Here is a 21,086-nt window from a genome sequence, read left to right on the forward strand (position 1 = left end):
TGAATATGAACACACTTTTGCTGTTGTTGACTTTGGCAAGAAGAACAACTATGACATCATTCTGGGAAGACCATTCATCCGACAATTGAAAATGGTCCAAGATTGGGGTTATGACCATATATACCTAAGACATATGGAAACCATAACAAAGGTAAACTTGAGGGACCATAGCTATAGGGATGTGACGAGAACACCGGTTGAGGAGTTTGATTCCGCCACAGTGGTGGGATCAGAACTTCCAGCTTGGTTAGGTAAGCCTAAAGAACTGTGGATTTGTGGAGCTTCACAATGTGGTAGCTTGAAACGTGAGGAATGTATCCTAGAGCGGGTTATAGAGGATATGGACTATATCCCAGAACCATTCCCTGAAGAAGAGTTAGAGCCTTTTGGATGGGAACACATCTTGGCTACTCTGGATGTGTGCGCTATGGAGGATGCTCCCACAACAAAGTTTTGTGATGAAAATGGCTATGATGTCGTTCCTTATTTTGCAGTGAGTGTAATCCAGGAAAACGAAGAGATCCAGACATCAACAAGCTCTCAAAATAAGGAGCAAACAAAGAAATTTGGAGAATCAAAAGATGAAGAAGACGACGAGTTCTATGACTCTGTAGAACACTTCGAGCTTCAAGAAGATCAACGACCCGGGAATCAATGTCATCGCTACATGAATAACTTGCATCAGTGGATTCCAAAGTCCTCGGTGAAGACACAACCACCACAAGCATCCTCATACATGTCTCCTAATAAGGATGCAAAGAATCAACTAGGAGGAATACGACCAGAGCAACGAGCTAACAATGCTCTAATCAATGGGCTAGAAAAGTCCTCCAAGAAACTATCACCCACGAGCAAACAGACAGTAACTTTCCACTACCAGCCAAAAAATCAAGGGAAAGTACAAGAAGTCAACCTTGCTGAGGATAGTAGCGATAGTGATGAATCTTACGACATCCCCTATCATCAACTCAGGCCATCACTATCACCAACCCCTTCAGCAACAACCATGACAGGTCAAAAGAACAGGACAACAAGTCAAAGCCAAAAAGCTCGACCAATCTGGATACCAAAAAGCCAGATCGGCCAAAAACAGATATGGATCAAGAAGACAAAGATCTCTAATGACAAATCACAAGATCCAACACCAAAACAAAAACAAGGAAAGCGTGCACGAGCGGGTAAGAATATCACAAAGTCGCAAGCTTTCACAACTTAGGTTTGGGCTCAAAAGAAGTTGATTCAAGCACAAAAAAGTCAGGAATTCATTTGGATTCCAAAACAACCACAGTATCAACTTTCAAAGCCTAAATCCCGTCCCCAACCAAGCGTACAAGGGCTAAAGCAAAGACCACTGTTGACTCACACAACAAAAAGGTGGATCCCAAAGAAGTCTCTTCAAACACAAACGAAGCACGGGCAAGTATGGGTTCCCAAACGAGCGTAAGCAACAAAACAGCCAATAATCGCAAAGAAATGGGTCCCAAAGAAGAACAACAAAACTGTTGTCAGTGCATCGCCGCTTGAATTCTTACAATTCTTCCTACGATTACAATACAGTTGAAGAGAGCAAGTCGCTTCAATCAAGCAACGATACAGGAGCTTCAAAGACCATTACATTGCTTTAGAATAGGAAGCCTCGCCAACAAATGCCAATAAGCAAATTGCTTATACCCACATCTTGCACAACATAAATCTTTTCCATGCATTGACTGTGTATGCATAATAGGGCTACATTACAAGGCCTGCATAGGCACAACTTTTAATTGCCCAAGCACAACACATATCCTTTGCGATACCCTGTCGTAAAAGATGACTCCAAATAGGAAGGGGGGAGGCATTCTGAATGCGGACCTAACATTATGACTATTAGAGGGTAATGTTTTGTGAGATGCATTGAATTTTGCGTTTTATTGTGATAAATTTTTGACGAAATTTAGAGTATATGCCCTCATAGTAGTGTTACAGAGGAGCATGGGGACAAAATCCATATATGAGCCCCTAGGGACATGTGTATAGTGTACATAGCATTTAGATTTCTATTTGAATGATTTTTCTTTTGTTGAGTTGTTTTAAGATTTTCTTTGTTTATTATTAAGAAAAAAATATAAAAAATCCATAATCCACATGAAGAAAAGACTGACGAGAGGCCTGAGCACTACAAAGAGAAGAAGGTACAGGAAAACGATGAAACTTCACAAAGTATGTCTCAACAACCACTATAACAGCCGAAGAACTTGTCACAAAGTAGTGTCAACAGGCAACCGACAAGTCATAAAAGTCAGAATCGAGTAGCTAAGCCACAAAATGAGTGAGGTGTTAGTCCCAAAGCTTCAAGTAATATTCTCTGTGGTCTAAGCGTCTTAGCTATTCTAGGTACTGCTCAAGCTGGAAGAGTTGAGCATATTTACGTTCACTACAACACAACATGGAGATATCGACGCGCGTATATCGACGAAATTAGCGGGCGTCGCTATACGCGTCGATATACGCGTCTCAATGTACGTTGATATACGCGTGGAAAGGCTTTACTTCCCACGCGTATATCGACGCGTATAGCGACGCAAAAAAATTGGGGGAAAAAAGCGAAACCCGCGAGCAGCAGGGGCCATTTTTGCCTGCGCTCTGCTCAAATCTTGGCCTCCACCTGCTGCGCAGGTATTATGCCCCCCCCCAACCCCTCTCTCTCTCTCTCTCTCTACATCGTGTGTGTGTGTGTGTGTGTAGGAAGGAAAGAGAGAGAGAGAGAGAGAGAGAGAGAGAGAGAGAGAGAGAGAGAGGGAGAGAGAGAGGGAGAGAGAGAGAGCGGTGTGTGTGTAGGAAAGAGAGAGAGAGAGAGAGAGAGAGAGAGAGAGAGAGAGAGAAGTGTGTGTGTGTGTAGGAAAGAGAGAGAGAGAGAGAGAGAGAAATGTGTGTGTGTGTGTGCAGGTAATCAAAGAGAGAGAGAGAGAGAGAGAGAGAGAGAGAGAGAGAGAGATAGAGAATTAATGTATGCTTAGGAAATTAAAATTAAAGAAAAATAATTAAAGAGAGAAATGAAATGAAATGTTATATTAACGTCTTCGAAAGGCCAAAGTGACCGATGAGACATGAGACAAGAAAGTTACAATGTGATGGATTTGATACAAAGTCAGAGTAAGAAGATGACAAAATAAAATATTATGGAATCCTAAACTGCTGGGTATGGACTAAACGGTTAAACTAGCTAGCTGGGATAGGTATATCATAGGAGATCCAGCAGCTGTCGCTGGCGGATCTCATCAATCTCCTCCATGGTCAGTAGTCTGACCAGGCGTTATGCATGTCGAGCCAAAGTGACCTAGCTAGATCCTTTGATGCAGCCTCTGTCGATGTTGTGTAGTCCTCCGCAGTCGTGGACGTCTAGATCTCCCTAGCTCAGTCGCTCGTTCGATCAGTAGAGAGATAGGGAAGTAGAGAGCGAGAGAGAGAGAGAGAGAGGTAAGTAGAGAGAGAGAGAGAGATAGGAAATAGGGAGATAGAGAAAGAGAGTTATATATATATATATACATATACATACATATATATATATATATATATATATATATATATATAGAGAGAGAGAGAGAGAGAGAGAGAGAGAGAAAGAGAGTTATATATATATATATATATATATATATATATATATATATATATATATATATATATATATAGAGAGAGAGAGAGAGAGAGAGAGAGAGAGAGAGGTAGGGAAGTGAAGAGCGAGACAGAGAGAGAGAAAGGAAAATAAGGAAATAGAGAGAGAAAGAGAGATAGCGAGAGCGAGATCGAGAGAGAGAGAGAGAAACAGAGATGGCGAGAGTGAGATCGAGAGAGAAAGAGAGATCGAGATCGTTTTTTTGAGCAAGAACCATGCAAGGCTTTTGAATCTTTCTCAAGTTGCTCATCCATCTCCACATTATCTTCTGGCTTGGACATGGAGGCCCTGTCCGGTTTACAATCAGGTAGAAAACTTTCATTGGGTTGAGAACTTCCATGGATTGTGCTTTCATCAAGTGCGGCATTGGAAAGCTTTCTCTGACAGGCTACCTCGGAATGGAGGCAGGTGGGTTCGTAGACAGAGAAGAAACTATGGAACTAAAAGAGGAAAAGGGGTTTTGTCTGCTACATGCATTGCCATGTACACCTGGGAGTGCACGTATGTGTTTACCCATATAGGATTTGACCAATAAAGACGAGATTTTGACCCGGTGGTCCTGATCTCCGTACACCTTTGGACCGAGGTGTACGGAGATTGGGCAAGACTAGAGAATGCGAGGTAGTTTACATTGTGAGGAGTGTATATATATATATATATATTTTTTTTTATTTATTTATTAAAACAACATTCATAATCATTGTAGATGGCAACGTCATCAACTAACATGGAGGAAAAGATTGCATGCTCGTGCACTCTCTGCAAGTATCAAATCCTGCGCAAGCGTAGGATATGTAATGAGCATGTGCACAAGTACGGAGAGTTTGCTAAAGAAAGTGTACAGAATCTGCGATACGACTCTTACGGAACGGGCATTGATTTCCGCGACATAACACCTACATCTGAGAGAGAGAGAAAAAAGATTATGCATGAAGGTCCGACCAATATAGAGCCACGGATGGAAGCAGAAAAGGGCTTACAGACAGAAGACGACGGCATGGAGGAGATGCTAGATGCCTTCTTCCAGACAAGCGAGGAGAACGCGAGCGACACATTTGCTCTCCCCGAACATTGCGAGCAAGTGGTCTTTGTACCGGACCCTCGAGAGCGACAATGGTGGTTTGTGGTTCAGGTTGCTCCAAGAAATAAACAAGTATTTGAAGGGCAAGATCTCCAGGAGGAAAGTCAGTCAGACGACGTCCATACTACTGTGACATTAGATGAGATGGACGAACGTATGGCAGAGGAAGCTGACAGATATACGAGGGATGACGCAGACGAGCCAGAATTGACACTTGTAGATGAAGATGCAATGGATGAAGACAATCTGCCAGAACGAGTTGGGGCAGAGTTATGTTTGCAATTAGAGACAGACGATGATACGGTGCAAGATCTTATCGATGATGCCTCACTCGTTGAGGCCTAGGCCTGTAAGTGTTTGTGTGAAGACTTTGATTTAAAATTAAGCTTAAAGTTAATTTAAACAACTGTGTTCTGACGCTTTATTTTACTTTCTTTGTGCAGGACTTTAGTATGGCAGATGAGATTCCAGATCCCGCTTCCATGAGTGCAGATGCATTCATGGGCTTCGTTACACGGATGACGCCTGCTCAGATGGCAGAGGCTTCTCAGTACTGGGTAGCCAGAGGCACAGGTACTACGCCTCTGGGCTTCACACCCGAGGGACCGACGCCTAGGGGGGGGACGCCTACAGGGTTCAGGACGCCTATGGGTACGACGCCTTCTTCTCCCATCACGGCCGCTTCGACACCTAGGGGTGGGGCAGAGGCGGGTACGTCCTCATCTCCGCAGCACAGGCGCACTCGCCGATCTCGGCGATCGTCAGGTGGAGGTGGTGGTTGATGTGGAGGAGGGTCCATAGATGCTTCGACCCCTCCTTGTTCACGACCCCTGTCTTACCTAGGCACACCTCTCGACACACCTCTTGGCACACCTCGGACACCTTGGGGGGCACACGATCCTAGTGCCTCCAAGCTCTATACTGTACGGGGAGATGGTTCTGTTGACATGGATAGAGTTGGGACTGAGATGCGACAGCGGATTCGCCAGCTCGTGGAGCTGTAGTTTTCGACCAGCATTTTGACGTCTTGGGATCATCAAGACAAGGAAAAAGTCACTTACATAGTGGAGACCATCCTGAGAGAGTACCAGCCTGCTCCGGGTTCTTCCGTTGTTTCGGTGCGGTGAATCAAGTGTGTTGCACGGGACACCATCAAACATCGACGAGATGCAGCTCGGAAGGCTTTCAGGACCGGCTCGCCGAAGCCTTCGGGCATCCCACACGAGACGTGGCTGCAGATCAGGGAGGATGAGCGGACAGCGGCCACGCGGTTCAGACAGTAGCGTGAGGCCGCGCAGGTACGACAGATGACTAGGGGGACATCTCATCTTGGCAGCGGAGGCTTCGACACCTTTCGCTATGAGTTTGTGAGTTTCTAATCCAATCTTAACTATGGCGTTTTTTAAAACGCGATGAATCATGTATTCTTATTACTTTGATTTTTGTATAAACGCAGAATCTTGCGATGCATCGAGCTCCATCATGCGAGGAGGAGTCAGATGGATATCGTAGAGGTATCTATCAAGTACTGAATGATCTTGAAGCTTCAGGAGAGCCTGTAGACTGGGAGGCCTTACAGTCTCGCTGATCGCTTGAGGTGAGACGTTAATATGTGTGAGTTGATTTAATTAAGTCAATATATGTGAAGTAATATCAATACTAATTTTGTGAGTTGTCCTATGTGCAGGTTGCGACGCCTAGTCATCAGTGGACCAGATTTCATCTATATGCTTTGTGAGACACAGACACGCTTCTGTGTCTCTTTTTTGTTCAAACAGTTAGTGTTCAGACAGTTATTGTTTCCCTTATGGTTATGATTATTGTCATTGTCATTGTATAGATAGTTATTGTTTCTCTTTCTGGTTATGCTTATGGTTATTGTTAATTTTGTTTATGGTTATGGTTATCTGCATTATGGTTTTGATCAAAGTGGTTATAGCCGGTTATGGTTTTAAGTTATGGTTATGGTTCGTTGTGGTTATGCTTTTAAGTTATGGCTATGCTTTTCAGTTGGTACGGTTGTCTTTCATTGGCCTTAAATCTCATGTGAGATCCTACATGGATAGCATGTAGGAGGCGTATACATGATATGGTTTTTTTGAAAAGTTTATGTAAAAACAAAGGGAACTCTGCCGAAATTTCTGTGCGCGGGAGCATGGTTGATATTTTGGTGCTGCTCGCTTTCTTGGGCAGAGGGCAGAAAGTCTGGCTGTGGCTGTGTCCATCTTTTAATTGGGCACAGGCCAGGCTACCTGCCCTCTGCCCAGGAATTTTTTTTTCTGTTATGGTCGTCGCTATATGCGTCGCTATGCCCGTCGCTAATAGCGACTGGTTTCACAGCGACGCGCATAGCGACGGGCAGCGTCGATATATGCGTCGATACCACCTGTTTTTGTTGTAGTGGTTGTGTCGCTCATGCTGGTATAGATGGGCAAAAGAGTCGAAGTCTAAGTACTTAAGTCTGGTGAAGTGAAGGAGAAGGTCTAAAAGACACTCCCGTACTGAGCACAGTGAGATACGAGTGGAGAAACTTCTACATCGAAAACCCTTCTTGGAAAGGTGGAAGCTATTGAGACATCTTTGATGTCACATGTGCTACATTTATTCCTTGAAACACCCATCATCTCCTTCTTTCACATTGCATGCTTTTGTTGACAAATTTCTCATATGCATATAGAGTGTCCCATAATTGGCACTTGCATCAGGCACTCTTTCCGTGTTCCACCCAAGAACTCACCTTTCATGAACATGTACTTCACGTTCAACTGCTCAACTCCAATAAGAGCGTATACCAAAGGCATTTTTTTTTCCCATCGGGTTTTTTTCCCTTTGGTCATCCAGGTTTTAGACCCTAATCTAAAGACACCTATCACCATCCTCTTGTACATATTCCTTCTACATCAACAATAAGGAAATGCTACTCAAATCAATTGACAAATGAATTGGAGCACCAATTTCAGATCATAGCATACTTCTCCTCAATGGCAAGTCGAAGAATGGCCTACAATGACAAAGCTGTAGACAAAACTAACAACATGATTGCACAGGAACAAAGAAGTCCCCAATGAAGAAGAGCAGACATAAAAGTAATCAGAGGATCTCAAAAGATGAATGGTTATGATGATAGATGTCCGCTCTAATGGATCATAGTTCTTGTTGTGGTTCAACAAAGTTACAAGCAGTGTAACAAATGAAGCAAAACGACAGCAAAGACCACATCGCCATCGACAATCAGGACATGTCGGGGACGACATGAACGCGGAAGGGGGGAATGTTGACCGCTGGGTCAACAACACAACATAACTCAAGTTTCGTACCAAAGTTTTATCTTTTGCGAGTTATGAAATGCTACGGATTATAGCTATAAACGTCATTTGTAATGAGTAGTTATTCTAGTTTCAGAAGCCGGGGTGCAATGGCACTTCCAAATTGTAAATGCAAAGCCATTTGACCCTTTCAACCCCATTTTTGGTTAAAGCTAAGGTAGACTTAGTATATAAGGTACCTAGGTCATTTTGTAAGAAAGACTTTTATCATAATCAAAACTTAGCGCTGCCGTCTACTGTGTGTGAGAGAGAAAGAGAGTGAGCGTGAGCTTTATCCTCTTGCTACGCCCGGCTCGCTCAACACATTGGAGATCCGACTGCACCATTGTTGTAGGCTGGAGGAGAGCTACGCGACAATGCCAAGAATTCCACGCGAGATGAAGCGCACACGCCGACACATCTACGAGCTATTTGTGGCCGTAAGTGTATCAAACGATGTCTGTTTTCTTCGTGCTAGTAGTCTATAGAATCGTGGCGACATAAGCTACGCATAAGTACTCATAAATTTCAGTTTTGGGCACTTTCAAAATTCTACTCTGTCATCCTACGCGTTTTCCGTAGATGGGTTTAGAGTGAGGGTTTTGAGTGTAGAAGCTTAGGGACAGGTGTATCCTAGTGAGGGGATGGTGTTCCTTAAGTTTCATACGAATCTGGCATGATTAGGTGAGTTACCTTCCGTATGTGTGTATGTGGCTAGGTGGTGTAGTTGAGAGCAGTGAGGTTCTTGATTGTGGTTTAGTTGGCCTTCCAGAGTGTTGTATGTGTAGGATGGTCTCAGCCTGACAAGCTAAAGAGATTTCCTCTGTGTGCCTATCGTGTCATCTGTGTCCTCGATTGACATTATGTTGATCTAGGTAGTGTTTGCATGCACCTCATGGGTGTGTGAGTCGCTCCCGTCCAACAGATGCACATAAAAAACACACAGGATCAATTTCACCGTCCAGCTTACACTTCAACTCATAAACCCACTTTGTACCAATGGCCTTTTGCAAGTAGGCAAATCACATAAAGTCCATGTGTAATTTTCTATAAGTGCATCATATTCTGATTGCATGGTAGCCATCCCCAATTTTTTGAATTTTGTGATTCATCAAAACACAGAGGCTCCTCAACATCACATACATAAAACCAGCCAAAGCATAGCAATCCAATGCAGAAGGTGCATGGCAAGAACCTGAACCAGTACGACTAGACAAAGGTGCATCCAATTTATTGGCACGCAAAGTATACAACAACCATTTTGACACACCCCTAGCCTTCTCATTCTCAGTCCTTTACTCATCAAGTACATCATGCACATCTGCATCAGCAATTGTTTGATCTGTAACATTTTCAGAAACCCCCATAGGTTGTATATTTGTCTCATTGGAATTTACATTTGATCTTCCACCACTGAAAAGAGACAATAAATTTTAAAAAATGTCTTGTGAGCTTACATTGGTGTCTCTAGTATATGACAACAAGGGCTGAATAGAATCTTCCACAAACACAACATCTCGTGAAACCAAGATACGCTTTGTTTGCGGATGGTACAACTTGTGACCTTTGCTTTTAGCACTATCACCAATAGAAATTCACTTGATAGCCTTATCATTCAATGTTCTGCGCTACGTTTGTGGCTCCAAAGCATAAGCCAAACACCCAAAAACGCGAATGTGATCAATAGGTGGCTTTTTATCATGCCATGCTTCATAGGGAGTTATAGACTACAAAGCTTTTGTAAGAAATATGATGAATACATAAGTGGCACACATGATGGCCTCAAGTCAAAACGAATGTGGAAAATCTTGACTTCTAACCATACATATTGCCATCTCCATAAGCGACCCATTATTTCTTTCAGCACACCATTTTGTTGAGGTGTAACGACACTGTACATTGGGGTTTTATCCCACGACTAACTAGAAATGCATTAAATTTATGAGACATATACTCCCCCCTCAATCGGAACGGAGGGTATCCATAGTATATTTAGAGACATTTTTAGCCATAGCCAAAAATTGCTTGAAGCACATAAATACTTTAAACTTCGCCTTAAGCGGATACACTCATGCATGCCTGGAGTATTTATCAATGAAAGTCTGGAAGTAAAGGTACTTGCCCAACGACAGAGTTTGCATGGGCCTACAAACATCACTATGAAGAAGCTGCAGCAACAACCACTTTTTGTTGTGCATAACCCTTTGCAACAAGTCAAGCCTTATAGCGATCAATCTCACCATCTGGTTTGTAGTTCAAGTTGTAAACTCACTTTGTACCAGTGGCCTTTTAGCCAGGAGGAAAGTCACGTAAAGTTCATGTGTCATTTTCAATAACACTATAAGAGGAGTTTATAACTGCTAACATTGCTGCAGAAAAACAAAGGGAAAAGGAGAGAGAAAAATTTGCGAGAACGGCAATAACCGCGGCTATGCATGTGGTAGTGGTTTCTCAGCAATAAGCACGGTAATAGTCACGATAATATATCCGCGCTGCTATTACCGTACCAATTGCCGTAGAATATTACCGTGCTTATTGCCGCTCCACGCCAATTCAAAAATAAAGGTGCTCATTTGTTGGGTGGCCCAAATGAGTACCTTTATTTTTGACCCGCATAAAACAATGAAACATCAATTGCTTTTTGGAAGAGTATAAAAAATACGAAAGAATTGAAATTGAATTTATTTTATTTTGACAAATGCAAAAGATCAACTATTTAAAAAAGTTACAATAAAAAGTAAATAGCTAGCTGTATATACATTGTGCCACATTGGGACTTTACGAAAGTTTGGACAAAATATTTTCTATCTAATCCTCCTCTATCTCGTCATCGTTTAAAGGCACGTATGTTTGATCAATTTGACTCTACATAAACCCAAACCAAATTAAACAATTATCAACAGCTCAAAACAATTGATACAAAATTACTTGTTTACACTTACTGCTTGTAGTGATCCAACCACCGTGTTGAATTGCTTGCGAGAGATGTCGTTGTTTTCGAACAACCATCACCAAGTATCAAATTCTATATGTCGCTCCCGATACTTGACCATCTCTCTGGTTGGTTGAGAGAGAGTAATATTTTCCTAAGTTAAAAATAACAATACCAAATCATCAACTATAATCTTCATAATCATCGATCGACGTTATAATTTAATCAATCTTACATATTTATCCTTCCAAGCTCCCTTGCCTCCTGAGCCATAGTGTGTGGGAGTTTGTCTTGCGCAAGCATCACGTTGTTGTCTGTATGATGAGCCCGTCGCAGCTTGATCGCTTTTTTCTTGAATTTCCCACTTCCACTCCGCGTCTGCCATGTCACCACCGCGGTAACTCTTGTCTTGATCTCTGACCTGGTTGGCTGCTGTGTGCCGCACACTGGACTGCTTGTTCTTCAGAAATGTCTTTATGTAGCCCTCCAACCACAGTTGTGAAAAACGTTGATCGGGGGTATTTAAAAATCTAGCTAACAAAGCGTCCTCAATGTACCGTGCATGATCGGGTAGTTGGTCTCTAAACTTTATAAAATAGTTCTTATACGTTGAATACATAAGAATTTGTAGATGGCATCGAAATGACCTGCCCTGTGCTGTGCCGAAGTCCACTTCCTCGCCATATTTAACTTTGTAGTAGCACCCATGCGTGTCTGGCACGGGTGCGTCAGTATCCTTGTCCTTTGCGTAAGGGGCAACACGCTCTAAAAGTGGGACTCCATTCTCCACCACTACCAAAACAGGTGAAACCACAAGATCCACCGCCGCTTCGTCTCTCACGACACTCGCTGCCCTGAGACGAGCATCGACGTGCACTCCTAGAGGAAGTTTGTCGACGGTGTTCTGGTGAATCAGGAGTGGAATGGAGTGGCATAGGACCCTGTGTTTCAATGGGAGTGGAACCCTGCGATGGAAGGGGAGTAGGACCCTACGATGGAAGGGGAGTAAGACGATAAGAAGGGGCCGTAGACTGAGGTGCCGTCGGTTCGAGGCTCTGTAGGTAAGGAGTCCCTCCCTGACTCCCCCATGGTATAGTCTACGAAGAAATATCGTAGGTCGCAAGCTGCTGCGGAGTGTAGCGACCAAAAAAATTCTCTGTTTCTCGGAGTTACTGGTCTCGTAAAGAGAGAGCCCGCTATAGGTCTGGATCTACGACTGGTGGAGGAACCTGAGAATGGTAGGTGTAGGATGGACATGCCTGCAAATAACAAAAATAAACCTATGACACTCATGGTTTAGGGTTAACTAGCCAGAAACATTATTTATTTCTTTGCTCGTTCTCACCGACTCAAGACTCGGGTCCACTGGAGGCGATGTCCACCCCGGGTGGGAGCCCACCTGGGATGTGAACCAACCAAAAGAAGAGCCAGCTGGCTGCTCCCCACCGGTTGGTCTCTCATCACACATCTCATTACAAAGAGCAATATAAGATTAATCTTTCCACCCTCCTCACTCATCTATAAATACGTACACAAGTATATTAGCACACAAACACATAGATACATATACATACTAGTAGACCTAAGTAGACGCTAGTAGTGCCACAGGTCAATCGTACCTCTTTAGATATCATCACAATCTCAACCGTGGTAAAACCAAAGGTACATTGCGATAATCCATGCATGAGTGGATCAATGACCGCAACGCCATGATTAAAAAAGAACTATACCCAAGAGGAAGCATCTAAACTTCGGGTGCTATACTCCCGTACTTAGTGCCTACATACATGCATAAACAAATAAATATGTACCCACAGATATATATACATATACGTAATGTAGACATCGTTTTGAGTAGAGATAAAGAGTTATGGTTGTAAATGTAGCCATTGTTGTGTTGTAGCCTTTTTTCCCTCCGTTCTAAAATGAAGAAAATACATCTCCCATGCTTCCAATCTTTATTGAATTTTTTGAAATCGTGGGTGCACCTAGATGCAACGCCTAAGTGATCAACTGATCGTCACATTACAATTCTAATGTAATGCAATAAGTAACTCCATTTCTCTCACTGAGTCTCTCTCTCTCCCCCTCTCTCGATCTTGCAATTGAACTTTGAAGCGGAAGCTCCATCCCAGAGTCATGCCTACGCCTCCATGTAAAGCAAGAACTCTCAGAGATGAGAAGCCAAACATGGACGACATCTTCTGTCGACGCATGGAGGTCTCAGCTAAGGTCATGGTGGCTTTTGACTTGGGCACCACTTTTTTGGGCTTCGCGTACACCCACAAGAGCGACCCCAAGGACATCCACCATGTCCTGGATTGTTGGCCCTCACAAACTGAGGTAGCCGCTTCATCCCGTTATTGCAAGACACAGACCAGCTTGTTTTACAAGTGGAACCCCTTGTCTTCTACCTACACCCTACAAGCTTGGGGATGGGCTGCTTTTTTGATGTATCAAAAAGCCCTCTGTTCAACAAAGCGTCCTCACCTTGAAGGTAATCTTGGTGCTGGTTTCTCAGGTATCCCTTTGGAGCCCAATTTTCATCTCTCTCTCTCTCTCTCTCTCTCTCTCTCTCTCTCTCTCTCTCTCTCTCTATTTCTATCTAAAAAACTTAACATTTATATCTAAGATTCTATCCAAACAAGCCGAGCAAAGCAATCATTTCCAAACAAGCATAGCAAAGCAACCATTTCCAAACAAGCTTAGCACATGCAACCATTTCCAAATGAGCAAGGTATGTTATGAATTTTTTTTATTTTTATTATTATGATTTATGTATGTGTGTGTAGTAGTGGTAGTAGTCGTAGAAAACAATAGGGAAAGAGGGGGGAGGTGCTTTGTTTTGCGTTTACCTCTTTCCTTGTAGTGCGGTAGAGCTTCGGCTAGGTTGAGCTTCCAAACACGGTGGCAAAAAACCCCCTTCGATGAAACCCCCTTTGATGTTGTGCTTCTTAAGACGATGGCGGAAACCCCCTTCGACGAAACTTGGGAAGCTTGGAGAAGGAGATAGAGAGAGGGAAGGGAGAGGGGGGGTGGGAGAGGGGAGGGGAGGGAAGCTTGGGAGCGATGGCGGAGAGCAAGAATGCAGAGTATGCAGCAAAAAACGCGGAATACTCTGCCTTCTTGCCTATTTTAGGTGCCAGGCATTACCGCGGTTATTACCGCGCCTATTACCGCGTCTATTACCACGGCCGGTCATTTCAAACGGATACATGCGAATCCGAAGTTGCAAGGGGGGAAGGGGGGGGGGGGGGGGGGGGGGGTACAAACCACCCCCTCTACCCTTAGCTATTCATTATTTCATTTTTTAGCCTTTTGAATTTTTTGATGAAGATTTTTAATTTTTTATGGATACTTTATTTTTTAGTACTTTTAAATGTTTATTAATTGCATTTTTAAAGTTCTCTTTTAGTTAAAAATAAAGTTAGCACTCATTGTCATTTATTCCCTTTGAAAATGTTGTTTATGTAATTTTTTTAATGGAGTTTAGGGCTTTTCTAATTATTTATCTTTTAAGACACATGACTAAATAAACAACATTTCACGTGTGCAAGACATTGACTACGATGATCGTGGTCCCCCTAGAGGCCCTGAGCGCGATCGCTGGCTCAAGGAAAAACTCCCTTGTCCTTGTGCCAAGTGCAAAAGGGCAATCCTCGCTTGAGGTGCATTGCCTTGGAGCACATGGAGAATTAAGGGCTTTGGCATCCTCGAAAAAGCACTTGGAGAGATGAGAGCATGACTCACCCGTCGCTTGAGGAGGTGCCCCATTGGTCTGTGTTCGATGGTGGTGCACAGGTGGGCAAGGCCGAACGGCAGAGGCAAGAGCGGCTGGGCTATTTGGGTGCACCACATGGTGATCCTCCCGTTGGCTCTACTTTGGCAACTCCTATGACGTCTCCGTCACACTTTGAGGCAGAGGATGAGCACATGTTCGACATGTGTGATGAGTTACTAGCTCATGAGCCCGACGTGTGCGAGGAGGATTGTCAACCCTGCACTAAACGGACTGCCAAAACAGACGATAGAGTAATGACGAGTGTCCGAACACCTCTTTACGACAGTGCACGATACTCGGTGCTCCGAGCATCATTGGAAGTCCTCAACTTGCAAGCAAAATTCGGTTGGAGTAATGTAAGTGTCGATGCACTAATTTTGTAAGTATGGAATGTGGCTTTCATATACTCTCCACTCGCTTTATGGTGCCGTCTTCTAGCAATTATACTAATACGCATGTTTGTTGTAGTTTGATGGGAAAAATATTGCCAAAAGATCACCACATGCCTCCAGATCGTTGATGAGCTAGATCGTATATCACTGCACTTGGAATGGAGTATGAGAGCATCCATGCGTGCGTCAACGATTGCATGCTATACTGCAATGAGCATGCACATGCTACCTCATGTCCCGTGTGCGGGGAGACACGATAGAAGACAGGAGTGAGCGGGGCGCACCTACCCCGCAAGGTATTGAGACAGTTTCCATTAATTTATCTCATCCAACACATGTTTAAAAGCAGGTCTATTGTGGAGCTTCTCGCGTGGCATGTGAACCATCACTCAAACGATCGAATGATGTGTGTCCCTGCTGATTCACCTTCATGGAGGCACACTTAAACTCAATGGCCAGTGTTTGGGTTGGAGCCTCTACACTTGAGGCTTGGGTTAGCAAGTGATGGTGTCAACCCCTTCGGCACTAAGTCTACTTCATGGAGCACTTGACCGGTGGTGATCGTCAACTACAATATTCCACCATGGGAGACAACCAAGAAGGGCAATATACTTTTTTCCTTGCTTGTGCCATGGAGGTACAAAGTGTCAAATATTGACGTCTAACTCGAGCCACTCATTGAGGAGTTGGAGGAGTTATGGAGAGGCATTCCTGTTGTCGATGTCTCATTTGCAAAGGGGGGGAGAGAGACCATTGTGCGGGGAATCCTTATGTGGACTATGCACGACTATCCTGGGCTTGGAGAGATTTTTGGTAACCCCCTTTCCTCTATCTCTCTCTCCCTCTTTCCCTCTGTCCCTTTAGTTCACTTTAGTTCACTCATCTCTCTAACCATACGATATGTATGCAGGGTTGTCCACATCGGGGCACAATGCATGTCCTACTTGTGGGCCATCATTGGTGACGGAGAGGCCTGATTCCTTGCACAAGGGAATATATCCAAACAACCATCATTTCTTACCCCAAGGGCATAACAAGCACAAGGCTCCAACAAATAAGAAGACCCCTCTAAAGCTCACGATGGCAGATTGGGCAACCATTTGGGAAGAACACCACAACAACAATCGGGCTCAGTGTCCTGGCTCCGGTAGAGGAAAAAAAATATGTTTTTCATTTTTTTTCCTTTGATTTCCAAAATCGGCTATCAACATCATCAAGAGAAAGAGGCAAACTCTTGCTGAGGTTGCTCATCCACAGGTTGATGAAGAAACCTTGAAGACACAGGGGATGCAGTCGCGAGATAAGGAGGATGATGGAGGTGTGGTGGGATGCTACCAATCTAGTGGGATAGTGAAGCAAGTGTATTTCTCAAATGATGATGAAGAAGTTGAAGCTATTCCTAGGAGCTACTATTCACAAAGTCATTGGGCAAGGGCTACTACAAAAACTTTGGTCAAGGTAGGTGATCTTGAAGAGCCATTTGTTGCCTTGATTGACCATGGTTGAGAAATAAACATAATGTCAAAGAGTCTCTACAACAAGTGTAAATGGCCGATGGACACAGATCATGGTTGGATGGTGAAAGTGGAAAACAATTCATCCGGTAAATTGTATGCAGCATGTCCAGGTGTGAAGGTGACAATAGGTGATGTAAAAACAGACCTACATTCTGGGAGTTTGAATGGAAACAAAGGTATGGACGATAGTTCAGCATATGCCAGGATACGAAGCAAAGATGGTAAACATGCTGTCCAATTTCTCACAGTTTGTGTAAACCATGAAAGAAATCATGACAACCTCAAAGATCATCCTCTACCAAGGGTGAACAAAGAGTTTCATGACCATAGGAGATGATGGGTTTTGGCCAAGTACCATTGTAAAGCGAGATTGCAGTGGTACATAAAGAGAAAGGGTCTCGCCTAATCCAAAAATAAGTGAAACTTTCTCAATGGGCTCCTTGGTAACAAGTAATGGATCAGTATGTTTTAGAGAACTTGAATATTTGAAGAGATGTGAGAGGCAATATGTACATAATTTTACAAATAGGCATTACAGAGAGTGGGTTGCTAGAACCTACTAAAAATGTTTTGGGTTTGTGTGAGCAAGTTTCTTTTGTAGATACTATGGGTGAGCTTGATGCTATAGTGGAGTCTAGTTTGCATCTTGAAAATGAAGTTGTGGAAGTATGCTTTATGGAAATGTATCGAGACATAGAATCCGGCCTTTAAAGAAAACCAATGTTTTGAGCAAACAATTGGCTCGGAAGTCCATGTTGAAACTAAATACAAAAGTGTAGCAAAGAAGGTGAAACCAGTAGCTTCACCCCTACCACTCAACACCAGGGAAAAGATTGAGAAGGCTTCTTTGCAACCAAGTTTGAGGAATCCTATAAAGATTGACAACACCTTCACAAAAGAGTCTTTTCAAGAGTTGCAAATTGGTTGCGAGGAGTTTCTAACACAGGAGGAGACAAGGTGCTTTAAAGAAATGATTTCAAATCATGATAAGGCTTTTGCATTTGAGCCACATGAGATAGGATATGTTGATCCTTCTATTATAGCTCTTATGGTAAAAAAATTTCACAATACGTCATGTGCCTTGGAATCTGCGGCCTATTCCGGTTCCAAAGACTCATTTGCCAAAGTTAGTAGAGCTATTGAATGAAAAAAATCAAAATGAACATTTTGGAGCCTTCTTGTGCTTCATACTCAAACAGGTGGTTCACAGTTCCAAAGAAGAATGGTGCTCTACGCTTCATCCAAGATATGCAACTAGTCAACAAGGTAACAATTAGAATTGTAGGTACATGACCGATTGTGGATGAGTTTGCAGAGGCGTTTGCAGGGAGGACAATCTACTCAATGGGGGACCTCTACTCAGGGTATGATCAATTTTAGCTTGCAATAGAAAGAAGAGACTTGACAACCATGATGACACCTTTGGGTTTGGTAAAGATGTGTACCTTGCCACAGGGAGCAACCAACTCGGTTACACATGATGAATGGGCTGAATAAGGTCTTACGTGACTTTATTCCTCAAATCACAATGCATTTCATTGATGATTTTCCTATCAAAGGATGTGAAGAAAGTGAGAACGATGAAGCTTTGGATATTAGGGGATGTCACAGGTTTGTGGTAAATCAGATAAATGATTGTGATAAAATTTTGTCTATGTTGGAAGAAGTGAATCTTACTTTGTCAGGAAAAAAGTCTATGTTTGGTGTCAATGAAGTGCTCTTTGTGGGGCACATGTGCGGGCCATATGGTAGGAAACCTTGTCCAACAAAGGTAGATGCCATCCAAAGAATGAAAGAAACATGCACTAATGTCACTGAGGTTAGAAGGTTTTTGGGAGCAAGTGTCTTTTATGTTATTTGGATTCCACATTATGCACATATAGCTGATCCTCTTTACCAATTACTTAGAAAGAATCAAAAGTTTAAATGGATAGAAGCACATGTAAAAGCCATGAAAAAGCTAAAGGAGTTGCTCCAGTCAACACCAACTTTGAAAAAGGTAGACTATGAGTGTCAAAGTCCAGTAATTGTGATAGTTGACACCAGTCCTACAGGGATTGGTTGGGCAATAGGGCAAGATGACGAAGAAGGACACAGGTATGTGGTGAGATTTGGAGCAAAGGTACTAAGTGCTTGCCAAAGAAACTATCCACAAATAAAGAGAGAGTTATGGGGTATGGTTACAACCTTGAAAAATGGGAAAGAGTACCTAATTGGTGCATGTGTGGTTGTAGAAACAAATTGTCTACCACTTCTTGAGATGATTACAATCTGCTCAATGCCAAACATTGCTATGTTGCGGTCGATTGCCTACATTAAGTCCTTAAATCCCGAGTTTAAGCACATTGCAGGTAAAGACAATAAAATGGAAAATATGCTATTAAGGGCAAGGTATGAAGATGAGTCACAGATGATTCAGTGAGGGAGATGATGTGGGCACAAAGTTCTATTGTATCTCTCATGTCAAAGGTAACAATGTATGCATGACTAATCCACTTGAATTGTTCTTGAAAGAGCTTTATGAAGGTGATTAGCTTCTTATTGGAAGCTACTTGAATACTCTAGCAAAACATGATGATTGGTTTGAACAAGAATTCAGGAGGATACACAAGAAAGCATATGGGTACTTTTTAAGGGATGGTTACTTGTGGAAGCATCCTAAACAAAAGGGGACTACACCACAATGGGTTATCTGTAAAAAAGAGACTCAAGTAAAGCTCATGCAAGAGTTTCATGAGAGTCTATGGGCTGGACACAGGGGTGTGTGGGCAACCTTCTCCAAGTTGAAAGAAAAATATTGGTGGAAAGGTATGTATAAAGATGTGTCTCAATTTGTAGAGTCATGTGTAACTTGTCAAATGTATTCAAATGTCCAACATCATGATGGATTGCACCCGACATATCCACTAGCCATGCACTATAAATGGGTTGTGGATCTAGTCACAATGCCTTTAGGACTCTGGGAGATGAGATACTTGGTTCTTGCAGAAGAGGACCTAACTAACCAGGTTGAAGAAAGAGCATTAAGAGCTAAAACCACAGAAGTTGTGTGTAAATTCCTTCTTGATGAGGTGATTTTCCATTACGGTTGTGTGGGGAAGATCATTGCACATAGGGGTGAGCTGGATGCCGAGGAAGCAAGGGAGTTCTTTTCCAGATTAGGAATCAAGCGTTCTCTTACTATGGTTTACAACCCTAAAGGCAATGAAAAGAGTGAAAGAGGGCATCCTCCTATCATCAAAGCTTTGCCCAAATCTTGCAAAGTAAGAGTTGGTGAGTGGCCAAAATTGTTACCATATGCTTCATGGGCTGATTGTACAACACATAGCTCAGTAACTGACTATATGTCTATGGAGCTAATGTTGGTCAAAAGCCAGTGATGCCAATTGAAGATTCAATTTCCACATGGAATGTACTACCTTGGCAAGAGGGGCTTAGCAGGGAAGGTCTCCCTCCATTGCACATAAGGCAACTAGAGAGAAGACTTGGAGACATTGAGGCTGCAAAAGAACGACTCAAAATTGCAAGGTTGAAAAACAAGGAATACTTTGATAAGCGACATTGGCTCAGGATCAAAGCAATTGAAAAAGGTGACTGGGTTTTAGTGTATGATAGTAGCCTTGATAACTAGCACATAGTCATGCGTAAGTTCTCACGAAGATGATTTGGATCGTATGTTGTAAAGCATGTACATGAAAATGCTACTTACAGCTTGTCTGAACTAGATGGTACAGAAGTAAAGATTCTCATTGCAGAAAAAAGGATCAAAATGTTTGAGAGAAGAGGAGACAATGATCCAAAAGATGTTGATGAGGAGGAAGAGCAAAACACAGGTGAGATCAAAGTGAAGATGAAGCTTTGGAATCATCCAGTGAAGAAGAAAGCAAGGAAGATGTACAAGAGGGCTGATCTTACAAAGAGAGAATGTGGCACATACCGGAGGATGTGCATGTTTAGAGGGGGTAGATGTCATGTTGTGACACATACATAGTGGGAACGCATGCTACAAGATCTATCTTGCAACTTTTTAGATACATAATTATATTTTCTATAATGTACATATGTATATCTAAGTATAATAATAAGCTTTCTATCTCATCCTAATATTTATCTCAACGGTAACATATTCTTACTTAACCGTCAAAAAGTACTATGGGAAAAGCGTCAATAGCTCCACCTCTTTAACTTGGGGCAAAAAGACACATATTGCTAAATTTAAGGTTGATTTGAATGCTACTTTCAAGATGAAAGATTTGGGGTTTGTTGCATCATTACTTGGGCATACAGTTTAAGCAATGTGATGGTGGTATTTCCTTGTGAAAGAAAAGTTACATAGAGACATTGCTATGTAAGTTTGCACTTGAGGATTGCAAACCTATTGACACTCCCATGGAAACAAGTTTGAAATTGAGTCTTCATGATGCTG

Source organism: Adiantum capillus-veneris, chromosome 23 (genome assembly GCF_014529385.1).
Source record: "Adiantum capillus-veneris isolate H3 chromosome 23, ASM1452938v2, whole genome shotgun sequence".
NCBI lineage: Eukaryota > Viridiplantae > Streptophyta > Polypodiopsida > Polypodiales > Pteridaceae > Adiantum > Adiantum capillus-veneris.